The sequence below is a fragment of the Pseudophryne corroboree genome, chromosome 7 (assembly GCF_028390025.1).
Source record: "Pseudophryne corroboree isolate aPseCor3 chromosome 7, aPseCor3.hap2, whole genome shotgun sequence".
In the NCBI taxonomy this organism is placed as follows: Eukaryota; Metazoa; Chordata; class Amphibia; order Anura; family Myobatrachidae; genus Pseudophryne; species Pseudophryne corroboree.
Window position 1 is genome coordinate 215,564,129 of NC_086450.1, and position 25,193 is coordinate 215,589,321.

Consider the following 25,193-nt stretch of genomic DNA (forward strand, 5'->3'; position numbering starts at 1 on the left):
TCTGGGCGAACGCTGGGTGTGTTTGTGACGTCAAACCAGGAACGACAAGCAGTGAAATGATCGCAGATGCCGAGTAAGTCTGAAGCTACTCAGAAACTGCTACGAGGTGTGTAATCGCAATATTGCGAATACATCGTTCGCAATTTTAAGATGCTAAGATTCACTCCCAGTAGGCGGCGGCTTAGCATGAGCAAATCTGCTAAAATTCACTTGCGAGCGAACAACTCGGAATGACCCCCATGATGCATTTCTAGTTTGCTTACAATATTTTTTTTTACTTTTTTCCCAGGTGTTTGACTTGTTGAGTTTGCAGGTACAGTTTCATCCCATAGGCCAGTGGTTCTCAAACTCGGTCCTCAGGACCCCACACAGTGCATGTTTTGCAGGTAACCCAGCAGGTTAAAAAAAGAACTCAGATGCGCAATGAAATTGGAAACATGAACAAAAGCTGACGTATGCTGAGATAAATTATAAAGAAAATTTAATATGACAATAAAAGAAATTTCATACAATAAAACATATAGTCCGGACTTAAACCTTATAGGGAAAATAGTAAAATACCCTGTACTGGATATCAGATAAAACAAGCACTTGTGGTGTGAGCAGTAACAATATGCAACATTTGTATCCAACAAGTACAAACAGTATCGTATCCTGGATATGCATGAATTGTTAGAATGTGGAGTAATTCATAAGTTTTAAACTGGTAACTGCAGTCCCTTGAATGTATTAATGGAGCTCCTTTATGTAGAAATGCTCCGATGTCAGATAGAGTCAAAATTACCTCTCCCGTGGGCTGGTTTCTAACCGAGCGTCCTCGGTTAGATTATCCTGCGTTGCCCACCACATAGCTGTCACTGGGAGGGAGATTGCAAAGCTTGCACTGGGCGGAGTCCTACACGGAGACGCTGCTGGAGGTATGAAGGAGCCGCTATGGAGACTGAGTTGCCAATGCTGCTCGGCAGGCCTCGATGTCAGCTGCGGCATGCAGAGAATAATATGCCACTGCAGGGGCTGCAAGGCCAATATCAGTCTCTTAGTATAGATGAAAGTGCTTGTCATGCAAAATGCTTGTTAGGCAGAGTGTAGAAGTCCAGTAGGTAAAAAAGAATTGAGGAGTCCTAGGACTTAAGGTCATGGGACTGCAGTTACCAGTTTAAAACGTATGAATTACTCCACATTCTAACAATTCATTCATATCCAGGATACAATACTGTTTCTACTTGTTGGATACAAATGTTGCATATTGTTACTGCTCACACCACAAGTGCTTGTTTTATCTGATATCCAGTACAGGGTATTTTACTATTTTCCCTATAAGGTTTAAGTCCAGACTATTGGGTAAATTTACTAAGATGGGAGTTCTATTTAAGATGGGATGTTGCCCATAGCAACCAATCAGATTCTACTTCTCATTTATCTAGAACCTTTCAGAAGATAATACCTGGAATCTGATTGGTTGCTATGGGCAACATCCCATCTTAATTAGAACTCCCATCTTAGTAAATTTACCCCCATATGTTTTATTGTATGAAATTTATTTTATTGTCATTTAATTTTCTTTATAATTTATCTCAGCATACGTCAGCTTTTGTTCATGTTTCCAATTTCATTGCGCAGCTGAGTTCTTTTTTCAATCTAGTTTCCTTCAATTAGGCAAAGATGTAAAAGGACACATCTTTAAAGTACAAGACAATGCAGAATAAGTACAGTACTTATAAACATTGCTGCATCAGCTGCCGTAGCACTGAAATAAGTATCAGGGTTCAGAAATAAAGGGTTAGGTGCCGTTGTAGGGAGTATGGAGTATTAGTCTGATACCCCTTTCACACCAGAAATTCAGGGGCAAAACCCGGGAATTCTGCCACGGGCTCATGCAGGGACATTCCCGGGTTTGCACCTTTCATACCAGCATTCGGAGCCGAGACATCCCAGGTCTGCACCTTTCATACTGAACCCGGGATGGCCCTGCATTTTCTGAAAATGGGCGTCTCAGAAAAGACACAAGACCAGGAAGTGCCCTGAATAGCCAATCAGCATCAGTATAGGCGACCCGGGAAGGTGGGACATGTCCCTGCACCAATCACACTGTCCGGGTTCCAGGGAACATCCCGGGATCAACCGTGGTCGATTGCAGGGTTGAAATGCAGGGACAGAAATCCCGGGTTTTTGTCCCTGTACCCTTTCACACCGAGAAATTTCCCGGGTTGATGCGCGTTCATGTGTTTTAACCCGGGAAATTTTGGGCTGTGTGAAAGGGGTATGAGTAAGAGGAGGAAAAGCACATGAGGGGAGAGCACCCTGCTCATGATAGCTTTCATTCGAAAGGGGAAGAACAGGCAGCCAAGAGTGACACATATGGGGCAAACAGCGAGTATGGAACATAGATTTAGGATGAAATGGCTGGGTTTGATGAAGAAATGGGTCTTGAGAGCCTGTTTGAAATTTTGTTGAGAGGTGGAGAGTCTGATAGGGAAAGATAGAAAATTCCAGAAATAGCATGAAGTACATGCAAAATTTTGGAGGTGGAAGTAGGAGGAAGTAATCAGTAGATAGGAGACACGGCATGCATTTGTGAAGCAAAGAGGGTGGGCTGGAGTGTGAAATGAGATAAGTTCAGAGACAGTGGCAGATTTTACCTATGGGCTGCAGGGACGAAACCCCCCAGTAAATTTTGCCATCTTTGTAAGCCAGTTGCAGTCCAGTGACAGTGCCATCTGCCAATCCATACATACAGGACAGGCAGTCCCAGGGGGAGGCGTTTTTTCCCTATTGGACTGCCAGGCCAGATTGTGCTTAGCAGATCGAGTGCTTCCAGTGCAAAGTCACTACTTGCCTATCATGCAGCCCTATACGGATTCTATGGGGTTTTGCACATGTGCGGTCCCACCACTGCCAGTGTGCATGCATAGGTCCTGGTGTCTACCAGATCCATTGCACAGGTGCTAGAAACCATCTGGCCAGGAATGTACCATCTCCTCTCCTTCTCTCCGGCATAGGTAGTGGCAGCCCCCCTCCTACAAGCAGGTAGGAACTGCTCCTGGTTGGAGATGTAAATGGGAGAGGAATAGGGGAGGGCTTTGTTAGTGTGAGAAGCTTAAATTGTATTTTGATGGGGAAGGGAAGCCAGTGTAGAGCTTGGAAGATAGGGTACAAATGTAGTGTGTTTGGAGAGAAAAATGAGCTGGGCAGCAGCAATGAGCTTAGATTGGAGTGGAGAGGGGTAGGAGCCATGGAGGCCAGCTAGGAGGAGGTTACAGTATGCCTAATCTTGAGATGACCAGTGAGTAGATAAGGATCTTAGTAGCATCCAGGGTGAGAAAGGGTCTGATCCTGGAAATATTTCTGAGATTGAAATGGCAGGATTGCGAAAGGTACTGAATGTGTTGTTTGAAGGAGAGAGAGAAGTCAAGGATAACTCCAAGACAGTGCACTTGTGACTAGAGGAGATAGTTGTGCCGTCAATAGATAATGAAATAGTTGAAGTTGAGGTTATGCACGGATAGTGGGATGATCATCTTAGTCTTAGATATGTTAAGTTTAAGGGAAGAGCTGGGACATCCATTAAAAGATAGCAGAGAGAAAGTGAAGATACGTGTGAGGAGAGAGGGGGAAAGGTAAGGGGAGGAAATGTAGATCTGAGCATTATCAGCATAGAGATTAAACTGGAGGTTGAAAAAGCTAATCAGCTCATATAAACTGGATGATGACTTATGGTACGCAAGGTGCGTTTGTTGCCAATGCAAAGGCATATGCATCTCGGATTGAATAAAGCTTTTTACAAGGATGTATGTCATCATGATCTGTACTTCTCTTTATATGCTACTTTATGCCCTGGTATTCGTGGCTCGTGAAAAGTCTATTTTATGTGACTCCCCATTAACTTGACTGAGCCCTGCAGAAGTGGTTGCCTGAAAAATATATGTATAATACATGGGCCATCACTGTGTACATATATATAAATAAATAAATAAATAAATATATATATATATATATAGATATATATATATTAAAGACAGTTGAGACACTAAAGTTCATGGATATACACAGGTATCCCTGGTAAAGTGATACAGACCAGTGTGTGATCTGTCTCTGAGGAGAGGGGTGGAGCGATATAGCTCCTGCGGTAATGTAGGAGTGAGGGGAGGAGTCTATAAAAGGGGACTCAGTGACCATTGAGGGGATCCTGTGTAGGCAATGCTAAGGAGAGGGGCTATGCTGACTGACAGGCTCCATTGGCACTGTAAGGGAGAGAGTCGGTACTTCCTCCTTTGGACTGAGGGGCGGCTCTTCTGGAGGTATGTGTCAGAACCACCCTCAAATCTTCCCTCTTCAAGTTTACAGCAGCCGAGAGGTAAAGAGCCAGAGGCCGGCCTGAGGGAGATGGCAGAGCCAGTGGGCATTCTAAGAGGTAGAGAGCAGCCATTGTTCCAACCCCTTCTGAATATAGAGAGCCACAACACAGAGAGCCAAGCTGTGCTGATTGGGGCTCCTGAAAGAAAGGTCTTCTGAGGTAGCACTGATATAGGGGAAGGCTGCACTGATAGGTAGAGGCAGCTGAGGTAACCCCATGGAGTGACAGCAGCTGGACAGCTCTTGTTCCCAGTAATCATACATACAGTAAGCAGAGCTGAAGTTACAGTAGGATAGGGATGGAGCCTATTCAAAGTTAATCTATTGCTCCCTAGCAGCCCTACCTGTACTCACATTTCTAAAAGTAAAGCTCATTGCACAGTGACTAAAGGTTTACCTAATCACTGCCCAGTTTAATACACTGCAATAATAGTTACCCTGTTAACTACAGTACATACTTTTAATCGGATTCATTACCCTTTGAAGAAACATCTGTGAGCTGAGAAAAGTTTTAGGGAAATCACTTTTGAGAGTCTGTTTGCACCCGAGTTAGAGACTGCTGGTCACATCCTCAAAATTACCCTCAACATTGCTGGATCTTTTCATCATCATTACCCATACGGCATCAATTGGACAGCATTTACCTGGACATTTCCATCTGCGGAGAAATTGGAGTTTTCCCTATCTGCTTGAAACGCTTGCATTGGTATGCTTAAAAGGGACATTCTTTACTCCATTGCTTTCATCAACTCTCCAATAAGTTTATGGACATAATTCCAGAGGAAGTCCTAGCCGGGGTATGAATTAACATGTGTTGAGGAAATATGTGGATGTGCCATTCTATATGATCATTTAAACTCCTAATTATGCTATATAGGCATCTGTGATTTTATGATATTATTTTTATTAAATTTATTACATACCTTTTTCAACATAACCTACCGTCCTGAATTTGTTTTAAATTAGATTATTACTTTTAATTTTTTACAACTTAGCGCTGGTGACTACTATTTATATTGCATATATATTTCTTTGGGGAATTACCACCCCCTACACCAGCAGCTTCTTGACAGCGCACTCTATTTCTTTTATACATACCTGTTTGCACCTTTGGTTGCCTCCAACTAAAAGCACTGATTTTGGCAGCATACCTCCCAACTGTCCCAATTTTGGCAGGACAGTCCCATTTTTCTGGGACTGTCCTGCTTCCCACCCGCGGGTCACTGGGTGGGGGGAGGCAGTTGGGAGACTATCTCTCACTCACTGCTCTGCTTAGCAGAGCAGCTGTGAATAGACGCTGTGCTCTGTTCTCTGGGAGAGAGTGACAGGGGCATGCCAGCTGCACACAGAGCGCTGGACAGGACCTCACAGCTGTGAAAATGGGGCGTGGCCTGCGATTGCGGCACCCCCATGAGGCAACGCCCCATACCCATGAAGCCACGCCCACTAATTTTGGACGCGCCTCTGGCGCCCGTTTGTGTCCCTTGTTCCATCTTTCTAAAGTTGGGAGGTATGCAGCAGTGCTTATTCACCTGTTTGATGCCATTAACTACTAGCAGTTCAGTGTCTACATGCCAGCACTCCTGTGGAGCAGCACAGACCTGTCCGGCTGAAGCTGCTTATAAAGTGTAGTACTCTGCTGTTGTCTGCCACAAGCTGCACAGAATTGGTTTACCAGCACTCCATTGAGGAGTACAGTTCTGACTAGTCCAAGGGATTGCTCCTGGCATAGGGGCTGATTCAGGCTAGATCGCAATAAGCAATCAGGCAGAGTCATTCGCGGGGCGGGTTGGCTGCAATGCTCCATGTTGGAGACAGAGTGTTGCGGAGGCAGGGAAACTGGGACGGCATTATTAAAATGGGGGGTGTGGTGTGGCCACGATTGTGGCAGCTGTGTGTCACACGCAGCCGCCACGATCAGAAAGATGGCGGCAGGCCTCCTAATTTCTGTGATCAAGCAGAAATTGTGCTGTGTGGTCGCAATTTCTGCTTGATTGGGGGGGAGGGTCATCATTCTGGGCGGCCTTGCCCTGTGACAGGTGGCCCCCAGCATGCGAACACAAGGATTGCAAATTCTGCTACTTTGCAGAATTTGCAGCCTCTACTGAATCAGGCCCATAAGCTCCGGCTCATGACTGGTAATACAGCTAGCAAGGACAGTTTTCCTATATCTGGCTTATTGGACCTCCACTACATAATGAAGAGATTACACTGAGATACCATCTCAGCATTTCAGTGCTTGCACTGATGTATATCGGATAATTAAAATAGTAATTATGCCATTCTACAAGCATGTGCCAGTCTACCATATAATATCCTCATTGCTATATGTTCACTAGTTAGTAATATCCATACGTGCATTGACTATATGCTGTATGTAAGTTAACTTTTTTCATTGTATATACATTTTTTATATGTGTTCATTATATGTGCATTTTATTAAATATACAGTTTATAATTTAGAATCACAGATTATTTCTTGTGTAAAATATAATTCAAGCTCTGTTTATCATACAGTACCATTTATTCTGTGGTTTGCTACCCACACACAGCTGGGTAATTTCCTCCCACACATAAGATTACCATCTCAGGACCAAGGTATAATTTGTTCATTGACGTCCACATGGTTAAAAAATGTTTTGTAGAGATCCATTTTTTTATTTATGTGTATATTCAGATCCAGAAACTGTATAGCATTGTTACTAAATATGAAGATAAGGCTTCTTGATTTAGGATGAACCTGGTAACATGGAGAAAATTCCTAGATGACAATTAGTTTTTCTGGGAAGGATCAGGGCAGTACCTACAAAAGTTGATTGTGTAGAGAACATCAACAACAACAATAAAACCTCATCTTCACATCCGAGTCATTAAGTAAAAATGCAGCACAGTTTTTGGCCAGCCACAACAGACATATCTAGAGGCTGATAGATTACCCTCCTAACGAACGTATCCAATTCTCACTTTTTTCTTCTCTAAAGATGCAAAGCTCAATACATACTCTAAATTTGGATGAAAAAAGAAAGATCTGATAGTTACAAACCTTTAAATTCAAAGTGCCATTACATTGTATTACATAGCACATACATGCCAATAAACAGATTGTAGTTTTTATGACTCATTTTCTCTGCATTCATAATTTCTGGCTATCCCATACAACAAGTTTATTTCATTTGTAAATCTACAAGTGCGTCATTATGTACAAAATTGTAGGTTTTGCTCAACTATATTTTCCAATAATACAACAATCTGCAAAAAAAAGGTGTGGAGAAGGGGGCATATTAGAGCTTCAAGTTGTCTCAGCCTGGACAGGGTGATCACAAAACTATAAGACTGATTCTAAATGCAACTTCCATTTTTGTGCCTTTTGAGGGTTGCTGTTTGCCACTTTATGCAAATGCCACTACAAAGTCCAGGCATAACCGTGAGATATGATATTTCATAATGTGTGTGTGTTTGTCCAGTGTGTAACATTGCCCCAGGTACAGGATGTGCCTGTATTAAAGCCCTGACAATGATGTGATGCTCACAAAAAGGGGGCATTGTCACAGCTACAATCCCAATAAAAAATAGACCTCCTGGGTCAGAAAATAGATAAATCCTGACAGGTTATCTAATTGGTTATGAAGATGTCACAGAGTACATTGGTTCATTTCTACTGAATCCTGTATCAATCTGTGCTATTATAACTATAACACCCCCCCCCCCCCACCACCACCACCACCACCACCACCATCTTCATGGAATTGACTCATCAATTAAGTTTGTCACTTATACCCCTTTTCCACTAGCTTTTAAAACTAAAAATTTGCAGGGTGACATTTTTCCCTAGTGGAAAAATGTCCCCCTGCAAATTCCCGGATCGAGTGATCCAGGAATCCTACCCGGGTAGCTTGCCGGGTTGAACACGCCAACTGTTGAGGAGATGGCACAGTCCCTGGAGTCCTTTTACCAAATCCAGGTGAACTATATGTACACACAAATACTGCAGAAAAAGACCATCAGCGGTCAGCTGAAGAAAATAAGCAATGTCAACAGAGTGGCATAGGGCACCAGAATGACAATGGCCCAAAACATAGATATGCACCTGCTAGAGATTAGCCAGGCTATAAGGGGGGCAAACAGGGGCACTTATACCGACAGGCCTACTTCCATAATATTCCCATAAGATGGCCCTTCTCCATGTGTACCACAAGCCACCTCCCTGTCACCACTACATTTTTAACCCATTATTGGTACCATGCGTTTCCTGTGTGCCTCAAATCGGACTCTGTGCACACGATATCTGGAAACATGAGCAGTGCAACATATTCGCATACACAGAAGAAGAAAATGAGCACTACTGCATCTGACATCGGCAGTGCGTGAGATTCAGAACCAGCCCTATATGGTTGGAGTTGGGTCACACATCCTACATGCATGACTGATCTGAAATGCATCCTAGGAGGCATGATCATCTCCGTCACCATTGGCCAGCTGCGTGACCCATGGTGCTGTGCAAGCCAGCCACCACATTTGCTACATCAAGACCAGGAAATCTCTGTCCTGCGACGGAGATTCTGGTCTCATGCCGACGACATGTCTCCATCTTAAGAAACTGAGGCCATTGGTGCCCCTTCCCTGCCCAAAAACTACATCTGACTGTCAGTCACGAAAATCTGATGCCGTCCTGCGTCTGCCAGACCCGTGCACATACGCAGTATGGGTCTGGTGCATGCGCAAAGTTCCAAATATCAGTACTTTGTGGCATGTGTCATATATACTTCAGGATCCGAGTGAGGGTCAATGTCTTTTACACACCTTCCTCTGTTCCAGGTACAATTTAGGAAATGCATTTTTGAGGGATATATTCTTTTGGAGCAACATTTGTAAAAGTAAGAAAAAAATTAATCTGTAAACACACTTCTCTTGTAAACGACAAAGTATACTGGGAGAAGAAAACAAGATATTATATGTCTTATTAATATTATACACATTGCTTCCACCCCTTTCATTTACACATTGATGGAGCTCTGTGGGTTTTAACATCTTCAAGGACAGAAAGATAATGAGTCCTCCTACAGGAAAGAGATTAGACTTCTGGCAACAGCAGGTAGTGAGAGCGTTTAAAGGATTCAGATATTATTTTGAAAATCATTTGCTCACCTGGAAGCATGTATAAGGCGATGTGCAGCACCAGGAAGAAACTGTACTCAGAATTCTAAAGATCCTCTAAATTTAGAATTCAAGCTGGCATCTATAAAAGCACATAATATCATTCACAATTATGATTCAGTAACTTATCAGAACTGTACATATTAGAGATGAGAGGTTGCAACTTTTCTGGACAATTAGGGTGTAGTTGACACAATTACAGTATGAGATTGGCTATAATCATTCCATATTCAGCTGACATACCGATTGGCTATAATCATTCCACATTCAGCTGACATACAGTACCTTTAGTTGCATGATGTGATTTGGAAAAAAATTGGTGTAAGTTACTACAAAAAAATATACATGCAAAATAACACACATCATAAATGCATCTTCAGCAGCATATGAATTTACTTTATACCAAATCATAATGAATGTGCACCTGCCATTTGATAGGTTAAAAATATACATCTCCTAGCTATCATCAGGGCCAGATTAACAATGGGGCGGATGGAGCTACAGCTCCGGGCCTCCACATAAACTAAAAGGCCCATCATGCTGGCAGCAGGATGATGACCAGGCGCACAGCGGGTATCCTCAGGTTACTTAGAAGGACCACCACATTTCTGCTCTGAGAACACAGTACCCAGAAGTCACTCTGAACAGAGTGACTCGATGGCTGCACACTGTGAAAAAAAGACCCGGCAAGGATCGGGTACAAATTGCAGTTTTGCATGGCCTGTAGATGGCAGCATAAACCTCAGGTACAGTACCTGGGAAGGCACCCAGGATCCAGCAGCCACATCCTTGCAACAATATGCTCATATCTAGTACACCAGGCTAATGTTTAATTTGGACTTGGAGAGGTGGTGGAACTAATTTCCCCTGCCAGCTACCCCACCTCTCATTAGCCGGAAACATGACTAGTGCTAGGGTTTTCAGGGCACCCTGCAAACTAAATTTGCGCATACTTCCCAGGCTTTACAAAGGGACAGTGCATATCAAAGGCGTGTGCTGCAAAAAAAGCGGTCACACAATAGTACTCCCAATTGAAATTACGCCACACAATAGCACAATCTTATTTACATTACTCCACGTTTCATTCCCCTGGTTCATATTACTCCACATATTAGTACCCCTTATTGACATTTTGACACTCAATAGTGCCCCTTTTTCACATTGCACTACCCAGTAGTGCCCCTTATTCACATTATGCTACCCAGTGGTGCCCCTTATACACATTATTCCACACAGTAGTGCTCCTTTTATACAATTCCCACAGTAGTGCCCCTTATACAAAATGCTCACAGTAGTAGTGGAACTTATACACATAATGCTCATAGTAGTAGTGCCCTTTACACATAATGTCCACAGTAGTGCTTCTTATATACATAATGCCCACAGTAGTGTCCCTTGCACACATAATGCCTGCAGTAGTAGTGATCCTTATACACATAATGCCCACAGTAGTGCCTCTTTTCCAAATCTCTGCCACTGTCTCTCCAGCAGTTCCCTGCCTTGTATCTCCCCAGCAGCTCCATGCTGTGTCCCTCCAGCAGCTTACATGCCCTTCTATGTCTCTCCAGCTACTCTCACCTTGTCTTCAGCATGCACAGAGCCTGCTCCTTTTTGTGGCTATTCTTTACTTCAGCAGAGGTGATGGCATAACATCAAAAACATCATTCAGGTAAAGGAAGACACTAGGAGGGGACGAACACTAATTGACAGACACAGCGTGTGAGTACCAGAAGGGACGGAGACAGATGGAGGACTATGGAGCAGCCAGAACCTGAGGAAGGGGGAGGTGGTCACAGCACATCAGTCAGAAACAAGGAGAGGAGAGGGTTGCTTCTCTTTGCCACTCCATATAAGGACATTAACATTTTTGTGACTTTGAATGCCCACTGCCAAATGGAGCATGTAACATCTACCATTTACCACTGATGCAGACTCCAAGAGGTAAACAAGACTTTCACCAAGTCTGGCACTGAAATTCTTCATCACACAAAGGGTCAGATTCATGTTTGTAAGTAAAGCAAAAAAAGCAAGCATCTGAGCAAAACCACGTTGCACGGCAGGTGGGGAAGATGTAATATGTGCAGAGAGATTTTATTTTGGTGGGGTGTGATCAAACTGAAATCTAAATTGCAGTGTAAAAATAAAGTTGTCTAACATTTGTGGGCTACAGGCAAAACCGGCCAGTATTTACCCTGCACAGAAAAAATATAAATGTATTTGCTCCCCTAGCATGGCCACATGGTTTGTTTCAGACACAAAGGTTGAACCAGAAGGGAGGGCGGCCCAAACCAAGTTTGTTTCCTAGGGCCACATGGGGTCTTAGGGGTCTATTCATGAAGCTGTGAAAAGAGTGGAGAAGTGAGGAAGGGGAGAAGTTGCCCATGGCAACCAATCAGTTTTGAAGTAACATTTATCAAGTGCATTCTATAAAATGATATGAAAGTTCTCCACTGTCTCTCTTCTCCACTCTTTTCACTGCTTCGTGAATAGACCCCTAAGACCTGGGGCAGTACTGGGGCAGTACTGAGGGTGTAATGGTTAGCATTACTGCCTCACAGCACTGAGGCCATGGGTTCGTTCCCACCATGGCTCTAGCTGGTGTGGAGTTTGTATATTCTCCCCGTACTTGCGTGGGTTTACTCCAGGTACTCCGGTTTCCTCCCACAATCCAAAAATATACTGGTAGGTTAATTGGATCCCAACAAAATTTACCCTAGTGTGAATGCGTGTGTGTGTACATGTGGTAGGGAATATAGATTCAGAGCCGGCCATAGGCATAGACAAACTAGGCTATTGCCTAGGGCATTTGATATGCCTGGGGGCATCAGCAGCTTCTGCTGATTAAAATGATATGCGGCATGCCTATATTCTGTGTGTAGCATTTCACATGCAGATACAGCCACAGTCTCACACAGTATATAGGCATGCTGCATATCATTTTCATCAGCAGAAGCTGCTTGTGCATTCTAGCCACATTTCAATGCAAATAAGATGCATTTTCATAAAAAAGGTGCCCGACGTTACAGCATTGAGACAAGATTTACGAGGACACATCTGTATCATAGCAGAGGCAGAGGTCACAGTGTTACTGGCAGTGTGAGTGCTGTGTGCATGTGAGTGGGTTGGTTGTGCAGTAGTGTTTGGAATATGTGTAAGGAGCATTATGTGTGTCATGTAAAAATGCATTAATAAAGTGCAACATATGTGTAAGGGGCACTATGTGTGTCATTATGTGTATAAGGGCATTAATAATGTGTGGCATATGTGTAACAGGGTACTACTGTGTGTGTAATTATGTGTATAGGGACACTAATAATGTGCAGCAAATGTGTATGGGGCACTATGTGTCATTATGTGTACAAGGGCATTAATAATGTGCGGCATATGCGTAAGGGACATTATGTGTAAAAGGGCATTAATAAAGGTTGTCATAATGTGTAAGGCGCATTATGTTTATAAGGACATTAATAATGTGTCATATATGTGTAAGGGGCATTACTGTGTGGAATTATGTGTATAAATGCATTACTAATGTGTGGCATTATGTGTATAAGGTGCTCTACTATGTGGCATTGTGTATAGAAAGGGCACTACAGTGTCATGTAATGTGAATAAGGAGCAGTAGGGTGTGGTGTAATGTGAATAAGGAGCAATTCAGTGTGATGTAATGTGAATAAGGTGCTCTACCGTGAGGAGTAACATTTAAAAGGTAAAGTGATACTACTGTGGGATGTAGTATGAATTATGGACACAATCGCATGATCAAATGTCAATAAAGTTGCAGTACTGTGTGGCGTAATTGGAATTGGGGTTACTATTGTGTGGCCATGCCCCTTGTCAGCAAAAACAAACCCATTTTTGGGCTGTGCGCAAATGTGCGAACTGTTGGTATTTAAAATATAGGGGGTACAAACACCAAAATAAGGACTGCTATGAGTGAGGGGGGATGGTGCTGGGAAAGAGGTGCAAGGTCAGAGGCGGTACCAACGGTGGTGCTAGGGGGCACCAGCCAAAATCTTGCCTAGGGCATCATATTGGTTAGGGACGGCTCTGTATAGATTGTAAGCTCCACTGGGACAGGGACTGATGTGAATGGCCAAGTATTCTCTGTAAAGCGCTGCGGAATATGTGTGCACTATATAAATAACTGGTAATAATAATAAATAGCATGTCAGTTTGTGGTATAGTGTGGGCAAGGTTATTCTGTGGTCAATTATAGTGAGCAAAGGGTCAGTCTGTGGTGTAATACAGTGTGTGCATTATTAGTTTATGATGCAGTGCAGTATGTACAGGGTCAGTCTATGATATAGTGTATACAGGGTCGATCTGTTGTGTAGTACAGTCTGTGCATGGTCAGTATGTGATGTAGTGCAGTATACACAGGATCAGTCTTGATGCATACCTCCCAACTGCCCCGATTTTTGCAGGACAGTCCCGTTTTTTTGGGACTGACCCGCTGTCCCACTCACAGGCCGCAGTGTCCCAAGGTGGAGGGAGGGAGGGGGGGGGCAGTTGGGAGGCTCCTGTAACCCACCATGTGACAGAGGGACTGGGGGCATGCCAACAGCTCAGAGAGCGCTGGCCATGCCACCACTGTGACAAAAATGGGAGGCATGGCAGGCAGTTGTCACATTACTGCAAAGCCACGCCTCTTTTAAAGAGGACACGGCCCTTCTGGGTGGACGCAGCTTTGCTGCGCAATAGAGTCCCGAATTTGAACTAATAAAAGTTGGGAGGTATGTAGATATAGTGCACAGTACACATTTTCAATCTGTTATATGGTTTGGGTAAGGTCAATTAGTAGTGTAATGGTGAGCTCAGGGCAAGTCTTCTGTACAGTGAGCAGTATCCCTCCCCAAAGCATGCTTAGACTACATACTGTTGTTAGTCATGCACTGCTTCTTTTTTTACAGTGCACTCAGTGCCAGCGTGCAGAGGCTGCACCAGCCATCCCTGGACAATCAAAACTCCACAGGCGGAGCTAGCACTCTCAGTGACAGCTACAGGATGGAGCAAACTGGAGGTGGATCCAGAAGAGGGATCACAAAGGAGGTGGAGTATAGTCCTTTGATCAGACCCATTTCAATGATCTGCCAGGCAGCCAGCCATTAGAAAGAGGGGGAGACTATTATATGTACAGGTGGAGCCAGACAACAAGTATGAGCGTGAATGTGCCTGTGTTCTCCTCTGGCTGTGCACACATGGCCACAGACAACTGACAGACCCTGCGTGAGGGAGGGAGCGTGGGTAACGACAGAGTCTGTAACATAAAGAAATAGGTGGCCGCATGCACTGCCTTGTATGAATAACAGTCTGCCCACAGTGCGACCGTGGCCCGCTAAGCCTCACCCACCTCGCTTATAGGTAAGGAATTACTAAGCTCCCCTTTGGACCAGTCTGATCATGGCACCACCGGCTCTATTAAATGGAGACAGCGTAGCAGTGTTGCTGCTGATCTCCGGTAGAAAAAAAGTGTCAGAAATCACATGGGAGGGGGGTTACGGGCCCTCGTGCACCCCCCCCCCCCCCTGGATCTGCCACAGCATGAAAGGTACAAGATAAGGCACCATTTTGGGCATGCTATATACTGTAGGTTACCCTGGGTGGAATATGCAATCCCTAGACGATATTACACAAAATGGGGAAGTTGCAGTATACTATAACATTCAGTTCCTACTATTTTTCATCCCACCCATGGGTGTACTAAGTGAGGCAGCTAACTTGAGTGCAATACAAATGTTACAATGTGTGAGATAAGCCATACAAGGAAATAAAACTTATATGGGTGACTGAAACATTTGCAATATGATATGCACTACATGAATATATCCACATGTTGTTCACCCCACCCAAGAATTAACCATCCAAGGCAGCCAAGACCAGCATCTTGTTATCATCTCCAGAGTGTTTGCAATTTTGACAGCCAAGCCAACCAGTATGTTTCAAAGGGTCATAACTATGTCCACGCACATAGTGGCACACAGCATATGGTGCCTGCAGGTCTGTAAATGGGGAGAGCGAGTAGTGCTGTCCACAGAGTGCAGGGCTCTGGGGGCTGCATCATTGCTGACTCTTGGCAAACCTGTAGCCAGTGCTTAAAGTGGTCCTAGAGAGGTGGTGGAACCCCCCTTACCCCTGGCTCCCATGTAATCAAAGTATTGCACGCCCCCAAAAAGGGACGTGGTCTCAAAAAGAAAAGGGCGTGGTCACACAATAGTAATAATGCCCACAGTAGTAGCACCCCTAATACACATAATGCCCACAGTAGTGGCACCCCGTAATACACAATGTCCACAGCAGTAATGCCCCTTTTACAATGACCACAGTAGTAGTGCTCGTTATGCAATGTCCACTGTACTGGTAGTGCCCCTTATATAGAGCCCATAGTAGTGGTACCCCTTATGCAATGCCCCCAGTAGTAGTGCCCCTTATGTCCCCAGGAGTGTTGCCCCTTATGAAGTGCCCCCTTTACAATGCCCTCATTAGTAATACCCTTAATGGTAATGCCCCTGTGTAGTATTGCCCACAGTAGTAATGTTGCCTGTAGTAATGCCCCCAGTCATTTAGCCCCCTGTAGTTTAGCCTCCAGTAGTTTAGCCCCCAGTAATAATACCTCTGCAGTTATGCCCCCTGTAGTTTGCCCCCTTGTAGTTTTACCCCACTGTAGCTATGCCCCCAGTAGTAATGTGCCCCTGTAGTTATGCTACTAGTAGTAATGCGACACTATAGTTTGCCCCCAGTTGTTAGCCCCATGTAACTTGCCCCCAGTAGTTAGCCCCCTGTAGCTTGCTCCAAGTAGTAATGCCCCCAGTAGTAATGCCCCCTTGTAGTTTAAACCCGCATTAGTAATGCCCCTCTAGTTTGCCCCAATAGTAATGCCCCCAGTAGTAATGCACCCCTGTAGTTTGTCCCCAGTAGCTTACTCCCAGTAGTTAGCCCCATGTAGCTTGCTCCCAGTAGTTAGCCCCATGTAGCTTGCCCCCAGTAGTTAGCCCCATGTAGCTTGCCCCAAGTAGTAATGCCCCCAGTAGTAATGCCCTCTGTAGTTTGCCCCCTTGTAGTTTAGTCAGCCTGTAGTATTGCCCCTTGTAGTTTAGCCCCCTGTAGTTTAGCCCCCTGTAGTAATGCCCCCAGTAGTAATGCCCCCAGTAGTGTGCCCCAACTAGTAATGCCCCCAGTAGTAATGCGCCCCTGTAGCTTGCCCCCAGAAGTTTACCCCTTGTAGCTTTCCCCCAGTAGACATGCCTTAAAAAAAAAGCCACCATACTTACCAAGCCCCATTCCCGCGTCCGACCGCTGTGATCCTCCTGGCGTCCGGCTCCATGCACTATGAGAGAGACGTCATGACGTCTCTCTCATAGCGCGCACTGAGCCGGGATCCAGAAGCAGGAGCTCAGTAGTGAGCTCCTGCCGCCGGGCTTCCACTGTGCGGGGAGAGCTGGGCACCGCTGATAACAGCGGTCGCCCCGCATCTCCCTGCGGTGGCGGTGGCACACATCGGGTGAGGTGAGCCGGAGGAGGAGGAACTGCGTTCCATCTCCAAGTGGAACTGACGGAACGCAGTTCCGTCCCATTCCAGCTCACTTTAACCCCTGCCTGTAGCACTCTGTACAGTCACTCATAGTGTCCCCAGGCAGCGTTGCATGCAGAGCCGGATAAAGGGGGGGTTTCTGGGGGTAAGTACCCCGGGCCCCCTGTCAGAAAAGGGCCCCCCGCCACGTGTCAGAGCTCAGATCTCTAATTCGATCTGCTCCGCGGCACTGCACTTCCGTGCAGTTGCGCTCCCCTCCCCACTGACAGGTGACAGTGAGCCCATCCGCTGGCGCTGAAGAGCTAATTGAGCAACGGCTCCGCCGCCCAATAGGAGGAAGTAAAGCTGCAGCCTGCTGCTCAGTGACTGGCTGAGCACACAGGCTGGGAAGAGGAAGTTCCCACCTCGGCAGCGTGTGGGGATTTGTACAGAGAAGGAGAGGAACATTCAAGCTACCACTCTCCTGTTTGTAAGTCAGGCTTTTTTTTCTTTTTAAGGCAGTGATTTTCAACCTTTTTTTACTCGCGGCACACCGAACAATATTTTAAAATTGCCAAGGCACACCATCAGTTCCCCACAGAAAAAAACAAAACACACACATTGGCCCTCACAGTAAAAAAAAGAAATCCACACACACATTGGCTTACACAGAAAAAACAAATCACATTGCTCCCCACATAAATCATGTTGCTTCCTACATAAATCCTATTGCTCCCCACATGAATTATTCACATTGTTCCCCACATAAATCCATAAATTCTTATTCTCCCCACATAAATCCTATTGAAATCCTATTGTTCCCCACAGGAGAAATAAAATAACAAATATTATCAGCTGTACTCCTCCCTGGGATTGTTCATAGTGGAGTTCTGTGAATACTGAGCAGCGGGCGGTCGGGCAGGTGTGGATGTGGGTGGGCAAGGAAAGCTGTGTATGCAGGCAGAAACTGGAAGATGTGTAAGCAGGCGGGTGGGCAGGCTGGGTGGTGAGACGCGGCGGCCGTGACCTACTATATCACACCGTTTTCAAGGCATAAGTCACGGCCGGAGCACGACTGATCCTCTAAGAAGAGCCTGTGCCAACAGTTCACTCTGAAGGTGCAGGAAGCTGCTCTAGCTCCGCGGCACACCTTGCAACTGGTCGCGGCACACTAGTGTGCCACGGCACACTGGTTGAAAAAGCTTGTTTTAAGGTATGCAGCTGAAGTTAGGCTCTGAGTTATGTGTTTATAATATATATATATATATATATATATATTACTGTATATGCAAATATATATATATATATATATATATATACACACACACACACACAGTATATGGGTGTGTATATATATATATAATATATGTGTATGTATGTGTATATATATATATATATTAAAATGGATTGTCGTACTCAGTAGCGGCTCTTGCTCTTTTTGCCCGGAGCGCCGGTGTCCCGAGGGCGCCGTTGTCGTGGCAAGAGCCGCATCCTGATCTCCGTTCCACAGCTGCACCTCTAGTGTCTGTGTGGCGCTGCTTTGGGAGAGACGACGGGACGTTTCTCCCATAGAGAGGAGCCGGCGGCCAGAGACGGAGGGCAGTGCAGCAGCGGACGGGAAGCAGGAGCAGGGCTGGTAAGTATTGTGTTGTCTTTTTGTTTTTTTTTGTGTGTGTTTGTAAGTGGCGCTACTGGGGGCACAGCTACTGGGGACAAATCTATTGGGGACAAATCTACTGGGGACAAATCTGCTGGGGGCACAGCTGCTGGGGGCAAATCTACTGGGGGCACAACGACTGGGGGCACAGCTACAGGGGTCAGAACTACTGGGGGCACAAGTACAGGGGGATAACTGTGGCCATGCCCCTTCCCTCTATTTTGCCTGGGGGGGCGCCACAGGAAACTTTCGCCCTGGGCGCCGGAAGGTCTAGATCCGACCCTGGTCGTACTGATGAAAATATTGAAATATATATATATATATTTGTGTGCGTGTGTATGTATATATATATATATATATATATATAGAATGGGGTGTGATGGATGGCACTCCAGCATGTAGGTAAATCAAACAAAAGACCAGAATGGTAGCCATTCTGGTCTTTTGTTTGATTTACCTACATGCTGGAGTGCCATCCATCACACCCCATTCCATATTACTTCTTGGAGGGGCACCAGACGAGCTGATTAGAGGTTGATTGGAGTGCCGGACATCATTCTTGTCTATATATATATATATATATATGTGTGTGTATATATATATATATATATATATATGTGTGTGTGTGTATTGGATCAGGTCAGGATCCCGGCAGTCGGGATTCCAGCAGTCGCAATACTGACGCTGGAATCCCGACACTGCTTGGAACCCGCCGGCATATCAGACCCAACTTATATGTTTGTATATAGGTGTGTATGTGTGCATATATATATATATATATATATATATATACATATAATTATAAATCACTCAAAGACGGGTGGCACTCACGAGGACTTGTCACAGCAGAAAGAAAAAACGAGAGAGACTGAGCTCTGGTAACGTTTCAGCTATATTCTAGCTTTCGTCAGACCAAACATATACATACAAAATGCAAACATTTATACCTTACCCCACACCTAATGACCCTCCTCCCTGGTCCGGTGCGCTGGCGAGGGGAGATGACGCTGTACACCCCAATCGCGTGTGTTTGTCTCACCTGCTGCCTCGCGCCATGTACCTCCGTCCTGCTCGTTGGCAGCGGCTAATTGACGTCACCACGCTCTGACTGCGGGACGCGTTCACTCCTCCTGCCCGGCGCCGGTTACCTAGGGAACCAGTAAACAAAATATACAACGTGTTACATAGACAAACCATAAGCATAATCCCACATGCATGACACCAATATACTAACTATTTCAGACTATAATAGTAACAAAGATGCTAGTTCTGGTACTAACCAGCAATGTGTCTACTAATCTGTTACTTTTGTATCCTACAAATAGCATTGACTTTACTATATCCTTATATGTCTTATAGTAGACGAATAACCTACAACTCACTATATAGCTCATCTAATCTCATTATATTATAGTCACTACACATATGAGGTATAGAACCTCGTTAATCTAACGAGCTAGACAAATAGACATACTTTGACTATAGAAAACAATTCAAAGGCATTTGTTCATTCAACCCACCGGGTGATAGCGTTTTAAGAAAATGAATCCATCTCGCCTCACGTTGTAATAACAATTTCTCTCTATTACCACCTCTTACTCTCTCAGGTTCCTGATCTATGATCTTATATTTCAGGCATGATAAATTATGTTTAAACCTGGCAAAATGCCTCGCTACTGGTTGTGTCTGACTTTCGCCACCCAAGGCCGCTCTTATCGCTGACCTATGCATGGCCATTCTCTCACGAAATTGTCTCACTGTCTTCCCCACGTAGAATAATCCGCAGGGGCAGCGGATGAAATATATCACAAACGAATCTGTACAAGTCAAGATCTTATTAATTTTAATGAATCTGCCTGTCTGGGGATACGAGAAACCTGGACCTGTCTCCATATAGCTGCACGTGGTGCAACCGATGCAACGATAGCAACCAGGCTTCTTGCTGAGGAATGTCTTAGGGGGGGTAACCTTATAATTCGAAATATCGTTGTGTACTAATAAATCTCTCAAATTTTTATTTCTCGTGTAACTCTGCAGTAATGATTTATCGTTCAAAGAGCATAGCTCTTTCTCTGTTGTAATGACAGGCCAGCTGTCTTTCACGTGTTGTTTTACATTCTTACTAACCGTGGACCACTTCTGCACAAATGGTATTTTCTTCTGCATTGGAGTGGGTGCTAAATCTTTAGGTTTTAATAACTGGTCTCTATCCATCCCCAGGACTTTAGCCTTGGTGCGCATAAGCTCTGTCCACTCATACCCCCTTGCTTTAAACCGCCGGGCCATTTCATTTATCTCTGCCTCTGTGTTAACAATATTATCTGAGATCCTATGAACCCTCAGAAATTGGGAATAAGGGAGGCTATACTTCATGGAGGGCGGATGAAAACTTGCAGCGTGCAGAAGTGTGTTTCTGTCCGCCGGCTTTTTAAAAAGATTAGTGTGTACCCGACCATCTTTAATTGAAATGGTAACGTCTAAATAGTTAACCTCTTGAACACTACTAGTAGCTGTAAATTTAATGTTAGGATCCATTTGATTGATCCGTGCTAGAGACATCTCAAATTCCTCCTGCGTACCTGACCAAATCAAAAACAGATCATCTATGTATCGGACAAAAAATAATATCTTGCCCGAAACATAGGGATCCGTGAAAAAAATATCTCTTTCCACTTCGAACATGAAGCAGTTCGCAAAGGCAGGAGATGCACAACTACCCATCGCGCATCCCTGCCTCTGTTCGAACCACTTTCCGTCGAACAAAAAATAATTATGATTAAGGGTCAATTTGAGTAATTCTAGAAAAAAAGTTAAGTTCGGCCCACAATAAGCTGAACTAGTGGACAACAAATGTCTGGCAGCCTCTACACCTCTATCATGCGGGATGTTGGTGTAGAGACTTACCACATCTAGAGTACAAAGTAAACTATTAGTGGGTAATAAAGGTAGTTCAGCCAACCTGTTAATGAATGTTGTCGTGTCTTTTAAATATGTCGGTTGTGTTTGCACCACTGGTTGAAAGTAGTAATCAATATATTGTGACACCTTATAATATATTGAATCTCTAGCGGAAATAATAGGACGACCCGGTGGCACCTGTGCATTCTTGTGGATTTTCGGAATCGTGTAGAATACTGGTGCCACCGGGTGGTCCTGAATCAACGCATTCGCCACAGTCTTTGGGATAATATTATCCTCAACTGCTTGAGTCAATATAAAGCGAAGCTCATCATTATAGGAAGTAGTGGGGTCCCTACCCAATTGCTTATACACTGCTACCTCGCTGAGTTGCCTATAAGCCTCCTTCCTATATTGTTGCACATCCTGAACCACAATTCCCCCTCCCTTATCCGCCGAGCGGATGACAATTTGTTGATCTCTACTGAGGGTATGTAACGCTTCCCTCTCTCCCTTGGTAAGATTGTCATGTATATGCTTCTGCTTCTTTACTGATTCCTTGACTTTAGAGTCCAAGACCCTAGCAAAACATTTCAAAGAAGCATTGTTACTCTGTGGATCAAAACATGACTTAGGTTTCAATTTATCGGGGATAAGCTCCTCCCGTTCAGTACTAGTGCTATGCGCAAAATACTCCTGTAATCGAAGACGTCTGTTAACTTTATATGAGTCCACCTTCCACTGGAACTCGTCGAATTTGGAAACTGGGATAAATGATAGTCCTTTATTTAAAACCGCAAATTCCTCTGATGTTAAATCCCTTTGTGATAAATTAAATACTAAGTTGTCTTCTTCTTTGCTTTTGGACCTTTTTTGGTGGAGCCTTTCGCACTGTTTGCCTCGCCTTGTGCAGTGTCTTTTTTGGGGCCTAACATTGCCCTGGTGTTCATCCCTAAAGGGGGCTTTCCTCCTCGTTTGTTGGAGGTCTCACTTTCACTTTGTGAAGTTCCTTCCCCACTAGAGGTGTCAAACTGATGATTGCGGCGTGCTCTGAATTTGTTGAATCTTCTGGGGTGCATTCCGCCATCCGGGTTATTCACCCAACTATACACACGACCCTCTTGGTAGTCCTTCTGGACCGTACTCAATTTTTGTCGCTTAAATTTCACCAGGTCCTGTTTATAGGCGTCTACCTGGCTGGTCAATTTGTCCATCCATTTAGTTTCTATGTCAGCTTTAAGCACCGGAACAAATTTCGCCTCAAATGTGGCCGTCATCTCTTTTAACAAATTTAGCTCCCTCGTCGCCTCCTCTATGACCAAGAGGATGAGATCTAAGCTGCATTTGTTTAAAATGCTAATCCACTTGCGACAAAACTCTACGTTATGTCTACCTATAGTGGGAGTATTCCGTACTCTGAAACCACGTGGTATCTGGCGATTCCTGTGATAGTCTGATAGAGTGACGCCATGCATGAAAAAATCCACCTGCTTCTTATGTAGACGTAATAATTTCACATACAGTAAGTCGTTGCTATCCGTGCCACCAGCTGTGGCTAAATCCTCTTTGAATCTAATGCTCTCCGCATCTGCATCAGAAAAGGACCACGTCTCACATGCTGTGGTGTCCACATGACGAAATCCGCTTGTGTCTGTCGTGTCTCCCGACCAAGACATCTCCTCCACCGACACCATTCAAACCGTGATATTAAAAGACAAAGGTTCTGGACTGTAAGTATAAATCAATAAGTCCTTGGACGGTGCCCTGTCTGTACCAAAACTCACATAGGCTTGCACTGGTTCTGTGTGGGCCTAAGGAGCATGGACAAACACATACCAAAATGACCGGCACTCTGTCTCTATTATCAGCTGCCCCGGTGCCTTCCCTGGCTAGCTGCCAATGTAAATCACTCAAAGACGGGTGGCACTCACGAGGACTTGTCACAGCAGAAAGAAAAAACGAGAGAGACTGAGCTCTGGTAACGTTTCAGCTATATTCTAGCTTTCGTCAGACCAAACATATACATACAAAATGCAAACATTTATACCTTACCCCACACCTAATGACCCTCCTCCCTGGTCCGGTGCGCTGGCAAGGGGAGATGACGCTGTACACCCCAATCACGTGTGTTTGTCTCACCTGCTGCCTCGCGCCATGTACCTCCGTCCTGCTCGTTAGTTAGTATATTGGTGTCATGCATGTGGGATTATGCTTATGGTTTGTCTATGTAACACGTTGTATATTTTGTTTACTGGTTCCCTAGGTAACCGGCGCCGGGCAGGAGGAGTGAACGCGTCCCGCAGTCAGAGCGTGGTGTTGTCAATTAGCCGCTGCCAACGAGCAGGACGGAGGTACATGGCGCGAGGCAGCAGGTGAGACAAACACACGCGATTGGGGTGTACAGCGTCATCTCCCCTCGCCAGCGCACCGGACCAGGGAGGAGGGTCATTAGGTGTGGGGTAAGGTATAAATGTTTGCATTTTGTATGTATATGTTTGGTCTGACGAAAGCTAGAATATAGCTGAAACGTTACCAGAGCTCAGTCTCTCTCGTTTTTTCTTTCTGCTGTGACAAGTCCTCGTGAGTGCCACCCGTCTTTGAGTGATTTACATTGGCAGCTAGCCAGGGAAGGCACCGGGGCAGCTGATAATAGAGACAGAGTGCCGGTCATTTTGGTATGTGTTTGTCCATGCTCCTTAGGCCCACACAGAACCAGTGCAAGCCTATGTGAGTTTTGGTACAGACAGGGCACCGTCCAAGGACTTATTGATTTATACTTGCAGTCCAGAACCTTTGTCTTTTAATATCACGGTTTGAATGGTGTCGGTGGAGGAGATGTCTTGGTCGGGAGACACGACAGACACAAGCGGATTTCGTCATGTGGACACCACAGCTTGTGAGACGTGGTCCTTTTCTGACGCAGATGCGGAGAGCATTAGATTCAAAGAGGATTTAGCCACAGCTGGTGGCACGGATAGCAACGATTTACTGTATGTGAAATTATTACGTCTACATAAGAAGCAGGTGGATTTTTTCATGCATGGCGTCACTCTATCAGACTATCACAGGAATCGCCAGATACCACGTGGTTTCAGAGTACGGAATACTCCCACTATAGGTAGACATAACGTAGAGTTTTGTCGCAAGTGGATTAGCATTTTAAACAAATGCAGCTTAGATCTCATCCTCTTGGTCATAGAGGAGGCGACGAGGGAGCTAAATTTGTTAAAAGAGATGACGGCCACATTTGAGGCGAAATTTGTTCCGGTGCTTAAAGCTGACATAGAAACTAAATGGATGGACAAATTGACCAGCCAGGTAGACGCCTATAAACAGGACCTGGTGAAATTTAAGCGACAAAAATTGAGTACGGTCCAGAAGGACTACCAAGAGGGTCGTGTGTATAGTTGGGTGAATAACCCGGATGGCGGAATGCACCCCAGAAGATTCAACAAATTCAGAGCACGCCGCAATCATCAGTTTGACACCTCTAGTGGGGAAGGAACTTCACAAAGTGAAAGTGAGACCTCCAACAAACGAGGAGGAAAGCCCCCTTTAGGGATGAACACCAGGGCAATTTTAGGCCCCAAAAAAGACACTGCACAAGGCGAGGCAAACAGT

The 25,193-nt window shown here is 44.8% G+C and overlaps 1 long non-coding RNA gene across 1 annotated transcript in view; it reads left to right on the plus strand.

Moving 5' to 3' along the window:
- Positions 1-25,193, plus strand: part of LOC134943539 (uncharacterized) — a 64,046-nt gene that overhangs the window by 27,887 nt on the left and 10,966 nt on the right. Inside the window, exon 2 of the long non-coding RNA XR_010181599.1 lies at positions 14,421-14,559. This is a non-coding gene — a long non-coding RNA (uncharacterized LOC134943539). The remainder of the gene's footprint in view (positions 1-14,420; positions 14,560-25,193) is intronic.